At 47.8% G+C, this 21143-nt stretch overlaps 1 pseudogene; it reads right to left on the minus strand.

The window, feature by feature from the left end:
* Positions 1-7197: 7197 nt before the first annotated feature.
* LOC109759305 (uncharacterized) overlaps positions 7198-21143 on the minus strand; it is a 32392-nt pseudogene continuing 18446 nt past the window's right edge.

A 21143-nucleotide genomic window follows, 5' to 3' on the forward strand; every position in this document is an offset into this window, starting at 1 on the left:
CGGAAATGATATAGAATTTCTGGATAACATAAAAGGATACTTGAATAAGATTTTTTCAATGAAAGACCTCGGGTGAAGCTACTTATATATTGGGCATCAAGATCTATAGAGATAGATCAATACGCTTGATAAGACTTTCAATGAGTACATACCTTGACATGATTTTGAAGGAGTTCAAAATGGATCAGTCAAAGAAGGAGTTCTTGTCTGTATTGTAAGGTGTGAAGTTGAGTAAGACTCAAAGCCTGACCACGGCATAAGATAGACAGAGAATGAAAGTCATTCCCTATGCCTCAGCAATAGGTTCTATAAAGTATGCCATGCTGTGTACCAGACCAATTGTGTACCTTGCCATGAGTTTGGCAAGGTGATACAACAGTGATCCAAGAGTAGATCACTGGACAGCGGTCAGAAATTATCCTTAGAGGACTAAGGAAATGTTTCTCGATTATGGAGGTGATAAAGAGTTCGTCGTAAAGAGTTACGCCGATGCAAGCTTTGACACTGATCTAGATGACTCTAAGTCTCAATCTAGATACATATTGAACATGGGAGCAATTAGCTAGAGTAGCTCCGTGCAGAGCATTGTAGACATAGAAATTTGCAAAATACAAATGGATCTGAATGTGGCAGACCTGTTAACTAAACAAGCAAAACATGATCACACCTTAGTACTCTTTGGGTATTGATCACATGGCGATGTGAACTAGATTATTGACTCTAGTAAACCCTTTGGGTATTGGTCACATGGTGATGCGAACTATGGGTGTTAATCACATAAATGTGTGAACTATTGGTGTTAAATCACATGGCGATGTGAACTAGATTATTGACTCTAGTGCAAGTGGGAGACTGAAGGAAATATGCCCTAGAGGCAATAATAAAGTTGTTATTTCGTATTTCCTTATATCATGATAAATGTTTATTATTCATGCTCGAATTGTATTAACCGGAAACTTGATACATGTGTGAATACATAGCCAAAACACCGTGTCCCTAGTAAGCCTCTACTAGACTAGCTCTTCCTTAACATGGACATGTGTTGTCATTTGATGAACGGGATCACATCATTAGGAGAATTATGTGCTGGACAAGACCCATCCGTTAGCTTAGCATAATGATCATTAAGTTTTAGGGACAATTGCATTTTTACCCCTAGTTGGTTCCTACCCACGGGTTTTGCCCTTACTTTTCGAGCTTGCTCAGTTTTGCCCTTACTTTTTCCATCGTGGTCCCTCGAATGCCCTTTGACCATTTGACCAAAACTTTGAAAATTCTTAACTAATTCATATGAACTCATAAAAAAGCAAATAAGATATCAAAATGTTCAGATAAACATTACCTTTATGTGCATATCATTTGCATTCAGGACACAAGCACCCTTTAAACTACCTGAGGTAATTAATGTTATTAACATTATTAAAAATAAAAAGGTATAAACAATATTTTTTCATGAATAAAAATTACATGCAAATGTAGGTGATGTTTTCTGAACATCCAGATATCTTATTTGCATTTTTCTGAGTTTGTATCATCTTGTTATGAATGTTCTAACGATTTTGACCATTATTTGGAAACTTCATAACAAGTTGATACGAACTCAGAAAAATGCAAATAAGATATCAGGATGTTCAGAAAACATCACCTACATTTGCATGTAATTTTTATTCATGAAAAAAATATTGTTTATACCTTTTTATTTTTAATAATGTTAATAACATTAATTACCTTAGGTAGTTTAAACGATGCTTTTGTCCTGAATGCAAATGATATGCACATAAAGTTAATGTTTATCTGAACATTTTGATATCTTATTTGCATTTTTCTGAGTTCATATGAATTAGTTATGAATTTTCAAAGTTTTGGTCAAACGGTCAAAGGGCATTCGAGGGATCTCGACGGAAAAAGTAAGGGCAAAACTGAGCAAGCCCGAAAAGTAAAGGCAAAACCCGTGGGTAGGAACCAACTAGGGGTAAAAATGCAATTGTCCCTAAGTTTTATTGCTATTGCTTTCTTCATGACTTATACACATTCCTTTGACTATGAGATTATGCAACTCCCGAATACCAGAGGAATACCTTGTGCGCTATCAAACGTCACAACGTAACTGGGTGATTATAAAGATGCTCTACAGGTATCTCCGAAGGTGTTTGTTGTGTTGGCATAGATAGAGATTAGGATTTGTCACTCCGAGTATCGGAGGGGTATCTCTGGGCCCTCTCGGTAATGCACATCATGATAAGCCTTGCAAGCAATGTGAGTAATGAGTTAGTTGCCGGATGATGCATTACGGAACGAGTAAAGAGACTTGCCGGTAATGAGATTGAACTAGGTATGAAGATACCAACGATCGAATCTCAGGCAAGTAACATACCGATGACAAATGGAATAACGTATGTTGTCACTACGGTTTGACCGATAAAGATCTGCGTAGAATATGTAGGAACCAATATGAGCATCCAGGTTCCGCTATTGGTTATTGACCGGAGAGATGTCTCGGTCATGTCTACATAGTTCTCGAACCCGTAGGGTCCACACGCTTAACGTTCGATGACGATTTGTATTATGAGTTATGTGTTTTGGTGACCGAAGATTGTTCGGAGTCCCGGATAAGATCACGGACATGACGAGGAGTCTCAAAATGATCGAGAGGTAAATATTGATATATTGGATGATAGTATTCGGACACCGGAAGTGTTTCATAATGTATCGGGTACGTATCGGAGTACCGGGGGTACCGGAACCCCCCGGGGGAAGATATGGGCCATTTGGGCCATAGGAGGGAGGCAAGGTGGCCCACAAGGGGTGGCGCGCCCCCCCAGGGAAGTAGTCGAATTGGACTAGGGAAGGGGGCGACGCCCCCCTTCCCTTCTCCTCCTCCCTCTCCTTCCCCCTTTCCCCTTCCGGTAAAAGGAAGGGGGGGCGAATTTGACTAGGAGCCCAAGTGGGACTCCTCACTTGGAGCGCACCTAGGCCGGCCTCCTCCCCTCTCCCTCCTTTATATACGGGGGCAGGGGGCGCCTCTAACACACGTCAATTGTTCCTAGCCGTGTGCGGCGCCCCCCCTCCACAGTTTACTCATCCGGTCATATTGTCGTAGTGCTTAGGCGAAGCCCTGCGCGGATCACTTCACCATCACCGTCACCACGCCGTCGTGCTGACAAAACTCTTCCTCGACACTTTGCTGGATCAAGAGTTTGAGGGACGTCATCGAGCTGAACGTGTGCAGAACTCGGAGGTGTCGTACGTTCGATGCTTGATCGGTTGAATCGAGAAGGCGTTCGACTACATCAACCGCGTTAAGCTAACGCTTCCGCTTTCGGTCTATGAGGGTACGTGGACACACTCTCCCCCTCTCGTTGCTATGCATCTCCTAGATAGATCTTGCGTGAGCGTAGGAATTTTTTTTAAATTGCATGCTGCATTCCCCAACAGTATGTTGGGGTCGCTGGTAGGTTAGCATATCGGTGACGGTGCGGGGAAGGTCAGCACCCAAGGGGTCGAGGCCATGTCGTGGGAGGGCGTAAAAAGAGAGGTCTCCGGCACTGGCAACAGAGAAGGAGTCCGGCGGTGGCACGGCGCCACAGTTCTTTAGATGGTTGCTACTATTTTTCTTAGGAGACAGGAGAAAAAGAAAGGAACATTTTTGCTTTTGCCAATTTTTGTTATGCCACTCTACCTTTTGACATTTCACTTTTACAACTCTTATCTTTTGACAATCATCACAATTGTCATTCCGTGGCAAAAGCAAAATTTTCAGAGTTGAAAGTGTGATACATAGTCAAAAGCTACAAGTGGCAAAAGTTAAATAAAATTATTTTCCTTTTACCACGGAATGACAATTGTGATACATTACCAAAAGCTGAGAATGGCAAAAGTGAAATGTCAAATTTTAGAGTGGCATAAGAAAAATTGGCAAAAGCTAGAGTGCCAAAAAGCAAATTTTCACAAAAAGAAAACACACACACAGAGGGAGAGTGGGATCGTGTAGAAAGCCGAAACGACTGGAATAAAAGTTCGATGGGCTTGCGGCCCACGAAACGTCCAACACGACATATCTCCTCTCAAAAATAAAAGAACATGTCCGACTACCAGTTTCTATTACGCGCGTACCTACCGCATACCCTCCTATGTGCCGCATCTTCTGTAAGGGCGGCCCATTCTAGGTTTTCCCCCACCGGTTTTGGGAAGCTTCCCTGAGCCAATTTTTCTTTTCCTTTTGTTTTTGTCGCATGGTATTTTCTCTGTTTTATCTTTTTTTCGTAATTTTACCTTCTTCTTCTTCTTCTTAAGCGTGCATTTTTTTTTTGAAATTCATGAAAAGTTTTCAAACCCATGGAACATTTTTTGTATTCGGGAACAAAATTTCCAATTCATGAACAATTGTTGAATTCACGGACATATTTTCCAAATATGTGAACAATTTCAAAATTTGTGAACATTTTTTAATTTGTAAAAGTATTTTATAATTCATGGAGATTTTTCAAAAATCACGAATATTTTTTAAAATTCATGAATTTTTTAAAAATTTACAAACATTTATTGAATGCATGGACATTTTTAAATTTCGTGAAAATTATCGAGAACAAAATTTTGAAGTCACCAACATTTTCTGAATTCGAGAACCCTTTTTAAATTTCGTTTTTTTAAATTCGCGAATATTTTTCAAATACATAATTTATTTGAAAGCTCGAGTATTTTTAAGGAATCTAAAAAAACAGAAAAGAAAAATAACAAACAAAAAGAAACGAGAAAAGTTTAGGGAAGGCGCGCCCCGCACCTGGGCCGGCCCAAGTTCGCGCGAGGGGCGCGGCCTCGCTTTCCATCGCACGGGTTGGGAAATAGGAGTCCCGGTCCGAGCCGGCTACCTATCATTGTACTAGGATATGTACGCAGGTCCGATCTAGAAATACGACGTACAGATACGACCGACCTAGACAATTACAAATACCTAGATAAGGATCTAGAAATACGTAGATACGGGTACCACATACGTACCCCGGCTTTCCCTTTCGTTTCGAAGCTCTCGCGTTGGGCAGCGAGGTGATCGGCGGAACACGAAGATCAAATCGAGTAAGTCGCCTTCTTCTTCCTCCGTCGATCCGATCGAATTAGGGTTCGTGCTTTTCGTCTCCTTTTCTGCTTCCTTGGTCTTTGGTCTCTGTTCTTGACAGGGCAAGATCAAGATGGCCGCGGTTCTTCCTGCGCTGCTGCCAACCCCACCGTCGGCCCCAATCGCTACGTTGCTCAAGACACCGCGGACGGACGGGAAGCCTGGCCGTGCGTCGGCGAGCCGGAGATGGATAGATAACAGATTTATGATTCTGGCCGCCGCGTCGGACTTGACCGGCGGTGAGCGCGTCGGACGCGTGCTGTCGGAGATGAGCGGAGGCGAGCGAGTCAAACGCGTGGCATCGGACATGGGCGGCGGCGACCGTGCCGGACGCGTGGCATTGGGCATGGGCGGCGGTGACCGCGCCGGTCGCGAGGAGTCCCGAACCAGCTGGAGCGCTGTCAAGAGGCCTGCGAGCCGCGCCCCTTCCACTGATCGGTGTGACAAGAAGCCCAAGGCTCCGGTCGACAAGGAAGCTGCTCCGGAGGCAGAGCAACTGTTCGCTGGTCCGACGTTCATGAGCGTGGTGCCCCCGGATCCCAGCGAGCTCCCGATCCCTTGCTACTTCATGAAGAAGGCCCGCTAGTGGACTAGCAAGTAGCAAAAACACATGGGATTGGTCCCTTACTACAGTCGTCGTCGTCGTCGTGCAATATTGCTTTGTAGCCAAATTTCAGCGCTTATTAGATGCGCTTTTAGTAGTGTAATTTGTCATGGCTCTGGGTTGTGTTCATGTTAGTAAAACCCAACCCAGAGAGGGGCGGATGGGTGGCATGACAATGATAAACTGTCTTCATTTTATTTTACTCCCCACTTCCTCTACTGAAGAAATCCAGTTTTAAGATCACCGTTGAGCCTCACACCTGCTCCGCTAAATCTGTCGCCATAATCAAGACTGGAAATCTGTCATAATCTTGAACAAGGCAATTTGCTAGGACGCAGTTCAGGGCTAGAACAGATAGTCTCTGTTGATTTAACAAGTCGATTCATTTATAGTTCTTGATCTGGTGCAGCAGTTCCATTTCTACTGCTAAGAGCAGAGCTACTCTGCAACGAACCAGCCATCACAACAGGAAGAAAGGTATGGTCCACCCACAGCGTGCTAGCACAAATAATTCAGTTAACAGCAAAGGGACCTTCACACAGATACTTGGATTTATGTATACACAACATACTTCCGGTAATATCTAGCCAGTTTCAAGGCTCAAAAGTTAAACCACAGTAAGAATAACTCAGTGCACTCAGCCTAACTGTAAATTTCAAAATTTCAGTTACAAGTGCAGATTCAGAGAAGTCGATACCACTACGTGGGCCAGCCTCATTCAAGAAATCATACTGAAATTGAACAACCAAATTTACTTTTCAGCAGGATAAAGTTGAAAACTTGAGTTCCACATGGGCTTGCAAACCATAAAATGGCATTTACTCGAGCAGGCATAAACATAAACCTGACATGTTGAACTCACCCACGATTACAAACAGCTGAATGAGAAGACGTACTAATTGACCACGGGTTTCCCTTTTCTTACTTCAACCTCCCAACTAGAAACAAATCTAGTTGGTTGATTACAGTGACTTCCACTTTTCTAGATTGATCAAGCGGACTTGCTCTTCTCTTATTTAAACTACACAGCTGAAGATAAACCACACTTATTTAAGCACGAGCTATGCAAGAAGCCAGCACCAGCAGGTTCACGTCGACAGATGTATCAATGCAACACCACTGGCGTTCAATTAACGAATAGCACGATCTGAAAAGATATGAGTCACAAAAATCATAAGCATGTCAGCTAATTGAATGGAAGCAGCGCTGCTGCATTTCGTAAAAAAAAAATGAAGCTAAAACTTCACGCCTATGAAGAATGAAAAGTGGGACATACAAATGATTGAGTTTGGATGGTGTGCTTCAGGTTGAGTACAAACTACAAAGGAGACAACATATACAAGTTCCTTTATCTAGCTCATTTTCCAGCACAGATACCATCATCCATATTTTTATGTTGCCAACAAAAGTACTTCGTATTTATTAGTACTATGGTCTCGGAGACTCTGACCAAAAATTCCCAATTCACAACTAAAGAAAATATCCAAGCACGATGCTAAGTACTACCTGGAGTGTAGAAGCTGGTGTAGGGAATGGCAGTGCAGACGCTTCCCCTGCTGGACACCTTTCTTACTCGGCCGGACTTGAGCTCGATGGTGAACAGGCCAACAATAGTCCTCACGAAAATGACACCGAGGCCTTCGGCGAATCCACTCACATCGGGAGTGATCATGAGGGCGTGAGAGGGGAGTGTTGGTGTCTACCCCTAGCCCGAGCTCTCCCTCGCTCTCTCTATCACCTCTCTCTGTCCTGAACCAAGGAGAGGAAGAAGGAAGAAGAAGCAGAAGTAGACACAGTGGTGGTTTTCCCGGCGCTCGAACGCCCGCTGCACGAACAGCGTATTTTCTCCCAGAGCTCGAACTCTGTCACACCACAGGTGATTACAATGATCATCACAAGGCTTTTAAACCTGGGCCGGCGCTGGGGCATGATCCCCACATCCTCCACCCAGCCGCATGCCCTGATCGGCTCGCTCAGACCGCGCCCTCGCCGCGCACGTACGCGCTCGGGTCGCGCGAGCCCGCAGCGATCACACGCGCTCCCTGCGGATCCTAACCACCTAGGCCTACATCTACGCACTGGTGTGCACGCACGCACGCACACACCGCGCCACACACGCACGCACACAACCCAGACCCGGCCTATACACTAGTCAGACACAAGTCAGACTATGCCCAGACCATACAATAGTCGGACACTATCCAGACTATTGTCAGACGAGTGCCCCGCCGTGGCTTATTTGCTAACAGGGAGCAGCTTCCCGAGGTCGACGACTCGATGTTGCACCCATGCTGCAGCTCCATCGGGATCGACTTCCATGGATCAGAGGTAGATGCTGGATTCCTGCACGCCAGCAAATCCCAGTGTGCCGTCCTCCGCTGTTATGAGGACGACGTTATTCTCATGCACGTCCGGCCGGTCAATCACCGATAGCTTCCTCTCGCCAACAAAGTCGCATTGCAGAATTCGCGTGCTTGGATCGCAGAGGAAGTAGACTGCATTTCCAGAGAGGGCGCTTGGCTGCATCTCGATGGAAGCATCCGGATGCTCAACAAAGCTCGTGCTGCTCCATGAACTCGCCTCCGACGAGTAGAAGCACGCGGACGTGATCCAGATCCCCTCCTCCTTATCGGTGCTGTTAAACAGATCAGGGTTTGAAACAATGCTGGATGCTCTTGGTGGGTACGGCTGTCATATATTTATAAGAGGGAACCGTACAAATACCAGTTATATTACAACACGTATATCTAATATATACTTAGTTTAACACCCTTCCTCAATCTTAACTATGTCCTGAAACACTCAGAAGGTTAAGATTGCGACGACATCCTTCAAAAGAAGGCAAGGGCAAGGGTTTAGTGAAAATATCAGCAAGCTGATCCTTCGAAGAAACAAACTTAATCCGAAGGAGCTTCTGAGCAACACGTTCCCTCACAAAATGATAGTCAACTTCGATGTGCTTCGTTCGGGCATGAAATACTGGATTGGATGAAAGGTATGTTGCACCGATGTTATCACACCAAAGAACAGGCGGCTGAGTTGGGGAGACCTTCAACTCTCGAAGCAATGACTGCACCCACATGATCTCAGCTATGGCATTAGGAACAGCTTTGTACTCAGCTTCGGTACTACTCCGAGACACCGTAGCTTGCTTGCGAGCTTGCCAGGCGATCAAGTTAGGCCCAAAGAACACAGCATGTCCCCCCGTGGATCGCCGATCATCAGGACAACCAGCCCAGTCGGCATCAGAAAATGCTGAGATCAGTCCAGAACGCGCAGGCTGAAGATGGAGACCATATGAACCAGTGTGACGAACATAGCGCAAGATGCGCTTAACAGCTGACCAGTGAGAATCACGTGGTGTATGAAGATACTGGCACACACGGTTAACTGCAAATGATATGTCTGGTCGAGTAATGAGCAAGTACTGCAGTCCACCCACAATGCTGCGGTACTCTGTGGCATCCTCAGGAGCAAGCAAGTCACCAGCAAGAGCTGTCAGTTTGTCTGTAGCAGACATGGGAGTCGTAGCAGACTTGCACTGCAACATACCGGCACGACGCAGGAGATTGTGACGCCCCCGATTTGATCGTACACTAATCATGCACGCAAATGTGTACGATCAAGATCAGGGACTCGCGGGAAGATATCACAACACAACTCTACAACATAATTAAGTTATACAAGCATCATAATACAAGCCAGGGGCCTCGAGGGCTCGAATACAAGTGCTCGATCACAGACGAGTCAGCGGAAGCAACAATATCTGAGTACAGACATAAGTTAAACAAGTTTGCCTTAAGAAGGCTAGCACAAACTGGGATACAGATCGAACGAGGCGCAGGCCTCCTGCCTGGGATCCTCCTAACTACTCCTGGTCGTCGTCAGCGGCCTGCACGTAGTAGTAGGCACCTCCAGTGTCGTAGGAGTCGTCGTCGACGGTGGCGTCTGGCTCCTGGACTCTAGCATCTGGTTGCGACAACCAGATAGAAAGGAAAAGGGGAAAAGAGGGAGAGAAGCAACCGTGAGTACTTATCCAAAGTACTCGCAAGCAAGGAGCTACACTACATATGCATGGGTATATGTGTAAAGGGGCATATCAGTGGACTGAACTGCAGAATGCCAGAATAAAAGGGGGATAGCTAGTCCTGTCGAAGACTAAGCTTCTGGTCATCTCCATCTTGCAGCATGTAGAAGAGAGTAGATTGAAGTCCTCCAAGTAGCATCGCATAGCATAATCCTACCCGGCGATCCCCTCCTCGTCGCCCTGTTAGAGAGCGATCACCGGGTTGTATCTGGCACTTGGAAGGGTGTATTTTATTCAGTATCCAGTTCTAGTTGTCATAAGGTCAAGGTACAACTCCGGGTCGTCCTTTTACCGAGGGACACGGCTATTCGAATAGATAAACTTCCCTGCAGGGGTGCACCACATAACCCAACACGCTCGATCCCATTTGGCCAGACACACTTTTATGGGTCATGCCCGGCCTCGTAAGATCAACGCGTCGCAGCCCCACCTAGGCTCAACCGAGAGGTCAACACGCCGGTCTAACCCTATGCGCGCAGGGGTCTGGGCCCATCGCCCTATGCACACCTGCACGTTGCGAGGGCGGCCGGAAGCAGACCTAGCCTAGTGGCGTTCCAGTCCAATCCGGCGCGCGCCGCTCCGTCGCTGACGTCAAAAAGAGCTTCGGCTGATACCACGACGCCGGGATACCCATAACTACTCCCGCGTAGATGGCTAGTGCGTATAGACCAAATGGTCAGACTCAGATCAAATACCAAGATCTCGTTAAGCGTGTTAAGTAACCGCGAACGTCGACCAGGGCCAGGCCCACCTCTCACCTAGGCGGTCTCAACCTGCCCTGTCGCTCCGCCATAAAGATCCACTTGCGGGTACTCCTACGAGCCAACCCGACTTTAGTCATCACATGTGTCATGTATATAGTATATAAGTATATATCCGTGATCACCGCCCAGGTGATCACGGCCCGATAGTATAGCACAGCAGACAGACAAGAATGTAGGGCCACTGATGGAAAACTAACATCCTATACTAAGCATGTAGGATTGCAGGTAAAGGTAACAACAGTAGTAGCAAGGATAGGCTATGCATCAATATAGGATTAACGGAAAGCAGTAACATGCTACACTACTCTAATGCAAGCAGTATAGAGGAGAATAGGCGATATCTGGTGATCAGGGGGGGGGCTTGCCTGGTTGCTCTGGCAAGTAGGAGGGGTCGTCAACTCCGTAGTCGAACTCGGCAGCAGCAGTGTCGGTCTCGTAGTCTACCGGTTAGAAGAGGGGGAAGAAACAGTAAATACAATGCAAACATAAACATGACGATGCGTGACATGACAATGAGCAGTGCTAGGTGTGTCCTAACGCGACAGTAGGTGGTACCGGCGAAGGGGGGGAACATCCGGGAAAGTATTCCCGATGTTTTGCGTTTTCGGACAGATGGACCGGAGGGGGAAAGTTGCGAGTTCGATAGGTTAGGGAGGTGTGGTGGATGAACGGACTGCGTATCCGGATTCGTCTCGTCGTTCTGAGCAACTTTCATGTTGAAAATATTTTAATCCGAGTTACGGATTAAAAGATATGATTTTCTAAAGATTTTATTAATTTCTGGAATTTAATTAATTATTTAATTTAATTCGAAAATGGATTTATGACATCAGCATGATGTCATGCTGACGTCAGCAGTCAACGTTGACCATTGACCTGGTCAACCTGACAGGTGGGTCCCACCTGTCAGGGGCTGTTACCTAATTAACTACTGTTTAGTTAATTAATTATTTAATTAGATTAATTTAAACAGGATTAATTAACTTAATTAATTTAGTTAATTAATTAATTAATTAAATTTATTTTTATTATTTGTTTTATTTAAATATTTATTATTTAATTTATTATTTTTATTTTTATTATATTATTATTTTATTTATTATTTTTTTAAATCATTTATTATTATTATTATATTTTTTCTTTTCTTTTCGTTCTGTGGGCTGGGCCCCATGTGTCATAGGGCCACGGGGTTCGGGCCCAGGGGGCAGTGGCTCAGGGGGGCGAGGCCCCTCCTGGCAGTGGCCCAGGGGCCACAGGCGGGCGCGGGCGCGGCGCGCGTGTGCGGCGCGGCGATGGCGGTGGGCGTGGGCGACGGGCGCCCGTAGCCTGCCCAGGGCAGGGCGGGGCCGTGGCCATGGATGAGGCCGCCGGCGCGCACGACGCCGGCCAGGAGGGCGGCGGAGGGTCGCGGGCGGCGCGGGGGTGGAGGTAGTGGCGGGGCTGGCCGGAGCGGGGCCGCGGACCAGAGGGGGGACTGGCCGTGGCCGAACCAGACGGCCGGGACGAGGCACGGGCGCCAGGGCGCGAGGGGAGGTCGACGCGGCCGCGGGTCGAGCTCGTGTCCATGGTGGATGGCGGGCGAGATGGCGTAGAGAGGAGGAGGGCGGGGGTGCGGTGAGCGCGTTCGGGCCCCGGGTCGGCGAGTGTGCACGGCGACGGAGGGGGGCCGTGGGGCGGGCGCTCGCCCGCAGAGGGTGCGGCGAGGCGAGGCCGGTGGCCAGGGCGGCCGCGGTGGTCGCGGGGCGCGGTGAGCGCGGGGGCGAGGGAGAGAGAGGAGGGGCGCGGCGCACGGGGGAGAGGGCGCGGCCACGGCGCGTGTGTAGGCACGCCGGGCAGGGCGACGCGCGGCCCGGGCGCGGGCCGAACGCGGGGAGCGCGGCGACGGGCGCGAGCGCACGAGGGAGAGGGAGGGAGCGAGGCGGGGCTCACTGGGGCCGTAGGGGGATTGGCAGCGGGGCGCGGGGAGGAGGCGAGGACGACGGCGACGCGGTGACGAGGTGCAGGCCGGCGAGGAGGCGAAGGCAGGTCGGCGAGGCAGCGCTCCGTGCGGCGGCGACGTACTGGCGCGGTCGGCGATGGTGGTCTCCTCCCGATCCAGATCGGGGGAGGCGGAGGAGGAGGGGATATTTCGGTGGGAGTGGGAGGAGGTGTCGATGGTGGGTGGGGGGAGTGGATAAGGTGAGAGGGGCGTCGGTGGGCCGGCCGGGTGGGCCTGGGGGTTGGCCCAGTTGGGCCAGGGTCCAGTGGGGGGGCTCCCCTTTTTGTTTTTTTTTGTTTGTTCTGTTTTCTTTTTTTTGTAATTTCTTTTCTTTTATTTATTTGCTTTTCTGTTTTATTTCAATTTAATTTATTTAGGCATTTTATAAAAATATGTTTTCTCCACAATAATTATCAGTGCAATATCTAGCACCCACCGAACATTTTTGTTTAAATTTTTGAAAACTTTTATTATTGACATTAATTTGAATTTAAATTTTGAAAAGGTTTCAAATCATCGCGAGGTTAACAACAGTAACCGTGGTGACGTGGCATCATTAGCGTGGGATTACTGTAGCTTAATTATCCGGGCGTTACAAATCTCCTCCACTACAAGAAATCTCGTCCCGAGATTTAGGAGGTAGAAGGAAAAAATGCGGGGTATTCTTCGCGCAGACGATCCTCTCGTTCCCAAGTGGCTTCATCTTCAGAATGGTGCGACCACTGGACTTTGAGGAACTTGATCGCCTTCTGACGTGTGCGGCGTTCAGCTTGGTTGAGAATGCGGACCGGATGCTCCTTATAGGAGAGGTCTTGCTGCAATTCGAGCACTTCATGATCCACTGCTCGGATTGGGTCCTTGAAGCAACGGCGGAGCTGTGACACATGGAACACATCGTGAACCTGAGAAAGGTTCGGCGGAAGCTCCAGTTGGTATGCCACTTTTCCACGCCTTTCGAGAATAGTGAATGGGCCAATATATCGAGGAGCTAGTTTGCCCTTGATTCCGAAGCGGTGAGCACCCTTCATTGGTGTGACTCGAAGATAAGCCTTTTCGCCAGGCTGATAGACCATGTCTTTATGATGACGGTCATACTGACTCTTCTGACGTGACTGAGCAGTCTTGAGATTCTCATGAATAACGCAGACTTGTTCTTCGGCATCTTGGATAATATCCGGACCGAAGAGTGGACGTTCCCCAGTTTCTGACCAGTTCAGAGGGGTTCAGCACTTTCGTCCATATAACACTTCGAAGGGGGCCATCTTCAGACTAGCTTGATAGCTATTATTATAAGAGAACTCAGTATACGGGAGAGATTCCTCCCATTTCTTGCCGAAGGAAATAACACAAGCTCGAAGCATGTCTTCGAGAACTTGGTTGACGCGTTCAACCTGCCCCTGCGACTGAGGATGAAATGCAGTACTAAATGACAGATGAGTTCCCATAGCTTCTTGGAAACTTGCCCAGAATCTTGAAGTGAATAAGCTGCCACGATCTGAGCTGATAACCAATGGAATACCGTGGAGTGAAACAATCCTGGACATATAGAGCGTTGCCAGTTGACTAGCAGTGATCGTTTCCTTGACCGCCAGAAAATGTGCAACTTTGGAAAGCCGGTCAATGACGACAAGAATAGCATCATTACCTTTATGTGATTTGGGAAATCCAGTGACGAAGTCCATCTCAACATGGTCCCATTTCCATTCAGGAATAGAGATAGGTTGCAGAGTTCCAACAGGCCTTTGATGTTCTGCTTTGATACGACGGCAAACGTCACACTCAGCAACATAACGAGCAATGTCTTGCTTCATATTAGACCACCAGAATCTCTGACGGATGTCTTGGTACATCTTTGTACTACCAGGATGGATACATAGAGGCGTATCATGAGCTTCTTTCATAACTTCCTGTGTCATATCCAGGTTTTTCTCTGCACATGGCACCACTAGGCGGCCCTTGAAGTATAAGGTGCCATCTTCAGCAATAGTGAAGAATGAGGGCTTTCCTTCTGCGAGGTAGCGCTTAATCTTGTGGGCTTCAGAGTCATACTTCTGTAGCCTTTTGATGCTATCCACGAGGTCTGGTTTAGCAACTAGGGTATTGAGGGAACCCTGGGTAACAACGTGGAGGTTCACCTTGCCAAACTCCTTAGGAGGGGGAGCGAGTGCACCCGGAGGAACAATATGGAGGTTCAGCTTCCTGAATTCTTCAACAAGCGAGGGCTGAACTTTGTGAACCTGGAGGTGGTTGCAGTAAGACTTGCGGCTCAAGGCATCAGCCATTACATTAGCCTTGCCTGGCGTATAGGAAATACCCAAGTCAAAGTCTGCAACAAGCTCCATCCATCTCTGCTGACGGAGGTTCAGGTCTGGCTGAGTAAACAGATACTTCAGACTTTGGTGGTCAGTGAAGATCTCGCAACGATTACCGAGAAGGTAATGTCGCTACTGCTTCAGCGCATGAATGACAGCAGCAAGTTCGAGGTCGTGAACTGGGTAGTTCTCTTCGTGAGGGCGCAATTGCCGAGAGGCATAAGCAATCACTTTGCGGTCTTGCATTAGGACACAGCCTAATCCTTGACAGGAAGCGTCGCAGTAAAGGACGAAGTCCTTCTTAGTATCAGGAGGAGCTAGAACTGGGGCAGAAGCCAACTTGTCTTTGAGTGCCTGGAAACTTTCCTGACATTTGTCTGTCCATTGGAACTTGACGCCCTTATGTAACAGGTTAGTCAGAGGCCTGGCGATCTTAGAGAAGTTCTCGACAAATCGACGGCAATAGCTGGCGAGACCGAGAAAACTTCTGACTTGCTTAACGTTCTTGGGAGGAGTCCAATCAAGGATAGCCTGGACTCGTTCAGGGTTGACGGCAATACCATCCTTAGATATGACATGCCCAAGATAGGTTACTTCCGGTAGCCAGAATTCACATTTGGAGAACTTGGCATATAGTTGATGCTCTCGTAGCTTTTCCAGCACAAGTCGAAGATGTTCAGCATGTTCTTCTTCGTTCTTGGAAAATACCAGGATATCATCCAGATAAACCACGACGAACTTGTCGAGGTAATCCATGAATATATAGTTCATCAGACGAGAGAAGGTGGCTGGAGCATTGGTTAAACCGAGACATGACGGTGTACTCGTATGAACCATATCGAGTCACGAAGGCGGTCTTTGGGATATCCTCTTCGCGAACACGGATCTGGTGGTAACCCAACCTCAAGTCGAGCTTAGAGAACACTGACGAACCCGCGAGTTGATCATACAGATCATTGATCCGAGGAAGAGGGTATTTATTCTGAATGGTAGCTTGGTTTATAGGACGGTAGTCTTGAACCAATCGGTTAGTCCCATCCTTCTTCTTGACAAAGAGAGAAGGTGCTCCCCAAGGAGAGCAACTTGGGCGAATGAATCCTTTGCGAAGAGAATTGTCGATTTCCTCCTTAAGCTCAAGGAGTTCATGCGGTGGCATCTTGTAGGGTCGCTTGGCTATAGGAGTGGTGCCTGGTTTCAAGTCGATGATGAATTCGACAGCTCTAGCAGGGGGAATCCCTGGAAGTTCTTCAGGAAAGACGTCGAGGAATTCACGCACGACGGGAATGTTTTCAATACCCTCGAGTGGTGCAGCATTCAATGCATTCAATGCATAGAGCCTTGCCTCGGCATTTTGCACCAGATGGGCTTGGTAAGTAACTATCTCATCTGAAGGGTGTAGCAGATGGACGGTCTTAGTGGTGCAAACGATTGAAGCAGTATGCGCTTTTAACCAATTCATTCCCAGAATGAGATCAATGCTACAGGACTTCAGTACGATGGGAGAGACAAGAAATTCCAGTCCTTCGATTTCAACGGGGACGTCGTTGCAAATCATGGAGGTTCGACATTGGCCCGCAGGGGTGTGTACTAATAGTGAAGCATTCATGTCTTCGCTTCTAATGCCATGCATGAATGCAAAATCTTCTGACATGAATGAATGTGATGCACCTGTATCAAATAAAACGGATGATGGTACTGAATTTACGAGGAGTGTACCCATCACAGTAGCAGGCTGGTCTTGAGCTTCGTTGAGATCAACGTGGTTGGCATGAGCACGACCATAAGACTTAGCATTGTTGTTGCGGGGCTGGTTGTTACCACAGCCAGTTGCTGGAAGGGCCAGTTGATTCTGGTTCTGGTTGCATTCTCTATCACGGTGCCCTGGTTGACCACACCTGAAGCACAAGCCATTATTGGGAGTGGGAACAGGGGCTTGGGATGGTGGAGCTGGAAGTCTTGACTGCCTAGATGGTGGTGGAGGCAGACGAGGTGCAGCATAGGTCTGCCTTGGGGCAGATGCATTTGGACGGTACATGCTGTTCGGGATCCATATCTTATGCTTCTGTGAGGGCGAGGCCGAAGATGAGCCCGTGTCACGGTTGCGCCTGTGAGAGCTCTGGTATTCCTGCAGACCAGTTTCGACATTATTGGCCTTGTTCACCAAGGTGGCGAAATCAGCAAAGTCATGCACTAGAAGTGTGAGCTTGATGTCAGCTTGAAGGCCATCACGGAACTTCTCCTGTCTGCGTGCATCAGTTGCAATGTCCTCTTCAGCATAGCGAGACAAGTCCAGAAACTCCCGCTGATAAGCTTCAACAGTTTTGTTGCCTTGGGTGAGGTTGCGGAACTCACGCTTCTTCCGGTCCATGACTCCCTGAGGAATGAAGTGGGCACGGAAAGCAGCTTGGAAGTCTGGCCAGGTGATGATTGTTCCAGATGGCAGTGTACGCCTGTGGCTGTCCCACCATTGAGTTGCGGGTCCCTTCAGAAAGAAGGAAGCAAAGTTGACATAGCTGGCAGGGGCTACATTGGCAGACTCCATCTCATAGGTGATGTCACGGAGCCAGTCATCAGCATCCAGAGGCTGAGTTGAGCTGCGGTACACAGTTGGGTTCAGGCGCATGAAATCCTGCAGAGTTACTGGGGTTGGTTGCTGGTCCATATTGGGGCGAGGAAACTGAGCCATCATATTTTCCATGAATTGGCGGTTCAGTTCAAACTGTTGGATCATACCAGCCATGTACTCAGGTGGTGGTGGGGCATTGCCACCACGACCACGACCACCTGGTCTAACCATCCTGCTAATATATAACAGGGGTAGTTCAGCATTGAGAAATTTGCAAAGACAAGAATCATTCATGATGAAACATGCATAATGAAAGGAGCACGATAGCTACTACATAGTAGTCGGCATAACTTACAAAAGGGGTCATGCATAGGGTTTAGTACACAGAGTTCAGTACACAGAGTTCAGTACATAGACTAAAGCAACATAGGCGGCACACAGGCTCGCGGCGAATGCATCTAACACTACAAGCAAGCCTACATCAGTCCCAAGAGGTACTGTGGAGGTAATCGTAGCCCGACAGCTGGTAGTGAGGCAACGGATAGCCCTCCACGTCAGCAGACTGGGGGCCGCGGATACTCAGGTGTAGAGCCCGACGCTCAGGTGGCAGAAGAGGACCAAGTGCGGGAGAGTAGCCTCCCACCTCTGGCCAACCGACACCGTGGGGCATCACGGTCCTGGCTGGGTAGATCGCAGTACGCGGTAGCTGTCCAGATCGGACAAAGGGGTGCAGCAGTGTCAGAGCACGGTAAAGGTGCTGACGGGTGGTGTACATCTCGTGGCGAAGAGCTCGGTTAGCTCGATCCAGCCCATCAGCATGCAGAACCAGGTTCTGATGGTAGAAGGGCTCTCGGGTGACAGTGGAGTAGGCAGCAGTATAGTATCCCTCCGCACCAACATCAGATGCGATAGCAATGTGCTTGAAAGGGGAGGTGTCCAACTCCCGATACTCTCCACGAAGACGTGTCAGAGCAGCATAGGCAGCATCATGGACAGCCATATCGATGGTCACACCAACACCATGTGCGGTGTGCAGCACAGTAGTGGAGTCATACTCCCGCGAGTAGAGGTGGACGATGGCACGGTACTGCTCCTGGTTAAAGTCCTGGTACTCCTCGTAGATGGTGTACTCAGGGTGCCAGCGATAACCCAGATAGGTCATCATCTCAGCTAGCACAGCCGGTGATCCCGAGGCACCAATGGCCGTCGTGTGACACACGACCTGCCTCGTGGGTTCCATCTGAAAGCAAAGACGTTTCAACGGAGTCAAATGACAGTGTGAGAATTGTTCAAAATACTATTCTAAGAAATAACTATGGCTTATCCAACTTTGGGGTGAATGCGGTCACGGGATCCTAGTGTTAGAGTTAGTAAATTCGTTTAACCCGAGTAGTAGAGAGTTCAGAGTCCCAGAGTAAAGGTCGAGGAGTAAAAGATCCTAGTACCACCCAATGGCGACGTGGGCCCGAAAGACACACAGCCATGTTAGTAAAAGTTTTGTAATGTCTAGACTCGACTTCGGCCAAGGAGTGTGGAAAGGGGGATTCCTACAGGCAGTCGGCTCTGATACCAACTTGTGACGCCCCCGATTTGACCGTACACTAATCATGCAAGCAAATGTGTACGATCAAGATCAGGGACTCACGGGAAGATATCACAACACAACTCTACAACATAATTAAGTCATACAAGCATCATAATACAAGCCAGGGGCCTCGAGGGCTCGAATACAAGTGCTCGATCACAGACGAGTCAACGGAAGCAACAATATCTAAGTACAGACATAAGTTAAACAAGTTTGCCTTAAGAAGGCTAGCACAAACTGGGATACAGATCGAACGAGGCGCAGGCCTCCTGCCTGGGATCCTCCTTAAGAAGGCTGTCATATATTTATAAGAGGGAACCGTACAAATACCAGTTATATTACAACACGTATATCTAATATATACTTAGTCTAACACCCTCCCTCAATCTTAACTATGTCCTGAAACACTCAGAAGGTTAAGATTGCGACGACATCCTTCAAAAGAAGGCAAGGGCAAGGGTTTAGTGAAAATATCAGCAAGCTGATCCTTCGAAGAAGCAAACTTAATCTGAAGGAGCTTCTGAGCAACACGTTCCCTCACAAAATGATAGTCAACTTCGATGTGCTTCGTTCGGGCATGAAATACTGGATTGGATGAAAGGTATGTTGCACCGATGTTATCACACCAAAGAACAGGCGGCTGAGTTGGGGAGACCTTCAACTCTCGAAGCAATGACTGCACCCACATGATCTCAGCTATGGCATTAGCAACAGCTTTGTACTCAGCTTCGGTACTACTCCGAGACACCGTAGCTTGCTTGCGAGCTTGCCAGGCGATCAAGTTAGGCCCAAAGAACACAGCATGTCCCCCCGTGGATCGCCGATCATCAGGACAACCAGCCCAGTCGGCATCAGAAAATGCTGAGATCAGTCCAGAACGCGCAGGCTGAAGATGGAGACCATATGAACCAGTGTGACGAACATAGCGCAAGATGCGCTTAACAGCTGACCAGTGAGAATCACGTGGTGTATGAAGATACTGGCACACACGGTTAACTGCAAATGATATGTCTGGTCGAGTAATGAGCAAGTACTGCAGTCCACCCACAATGTTGCGGTACTCCGTGGCATCCTCAGGAGCAAGCAAGTCACCAGCAAGAGCTGTCAGTTTGTTTGTAGCAGACATGGGAGTCGTAGCAGACTTGCACTGCAACATACCGGCACGACGCAGGAGTCCTGAGAGTACTTCTTCTGAGTAAGAGTCAAGCCACCATCAGAATGAAGAACCTCTAGGCCCAGAAAATAATGCAGTCTCCCAAGATCCTTAACAGCAAACTCAGCACCAAGAGAGGACACAAGCCGATCTGTAGCAGAAGCAGACGAACTGACAAGGATGATGTCATCAACATATACCAGAATGTACATAGTCACCTCAGGTCGCTGTAGAATAAACAGAGACGTGTCTGCTGTAGAAGGAACAAACCCATGCGCACGAAGAGCAGCGCCAAGACGGGCATGCCATGCACGCGGGGCCTGCTTCAAACCGTAGAGAGCTTTGACAAGGCGACATAAATAATGTGGCTGAGCAGGGTCAACAAAACCTGTGACACCCAAGTTTTTATTTGGATTTTTCAAAAAGATTTTATTTGACTTGAGGGGAGTGATTTAAATTTTTCTTCAAGAGAACTCTCCCTCTCATATATTTTTCCTTATGGCAAAAGTTTTATTTGGATTCACCCAAGATCTGCCTTTGGTCTTGGAAGTCCTTGCTTTTCATTTGGACTCAAGACAAAATGTTTTTCATTTGGGAAAAGTAACTTTTGAAAACCTTTTCGAATTTTGCACTATAGCTTTTGGAAAGTCCTTTGCCACTTTCAACAATTCCTCCTTGCCATGGCCCTAGTGCAAATGATCTCTCCTAACCCTTCCCTCACCTTTGGATCATGTGTTACACCAAATCCAGCAAGTTGAACCTCCCCATGTATCTATTTCCATTCAAATTATATTCAAACAAATTTCTGTCCTCTATTCTACCACTTGGAGATTTATAAAGGAACCCCTTTTTCTGTTTTGATTTTTGCCACCAAACCAACTCTCCCTCCTAGTCCTTTGAAACCCCAACCTAGAACTATGAAGATCCACTGGTCTTCAGTTCAAAATTTCCAAACTACACTTGCTACAAGTTTGGACCAGA

The sequence above is a fragment of the Aegilops tauschii genome, chromosome 2, assembly GCF_002575655.3.
Source record: "Aegilops tauschii subsp. strangulata cultivar AL8/78 chromosome 2, Aet v6.0, whole genome shotgun sequence".
In the NCBI taxonomy this organism is placed as follows: domain Eukaryota; kingdom Viridiplantae; phylum Streptophyta; class Magnoliopsida; order Poales; family Poaceae; genus Aegilops; species Aegilops tauschii.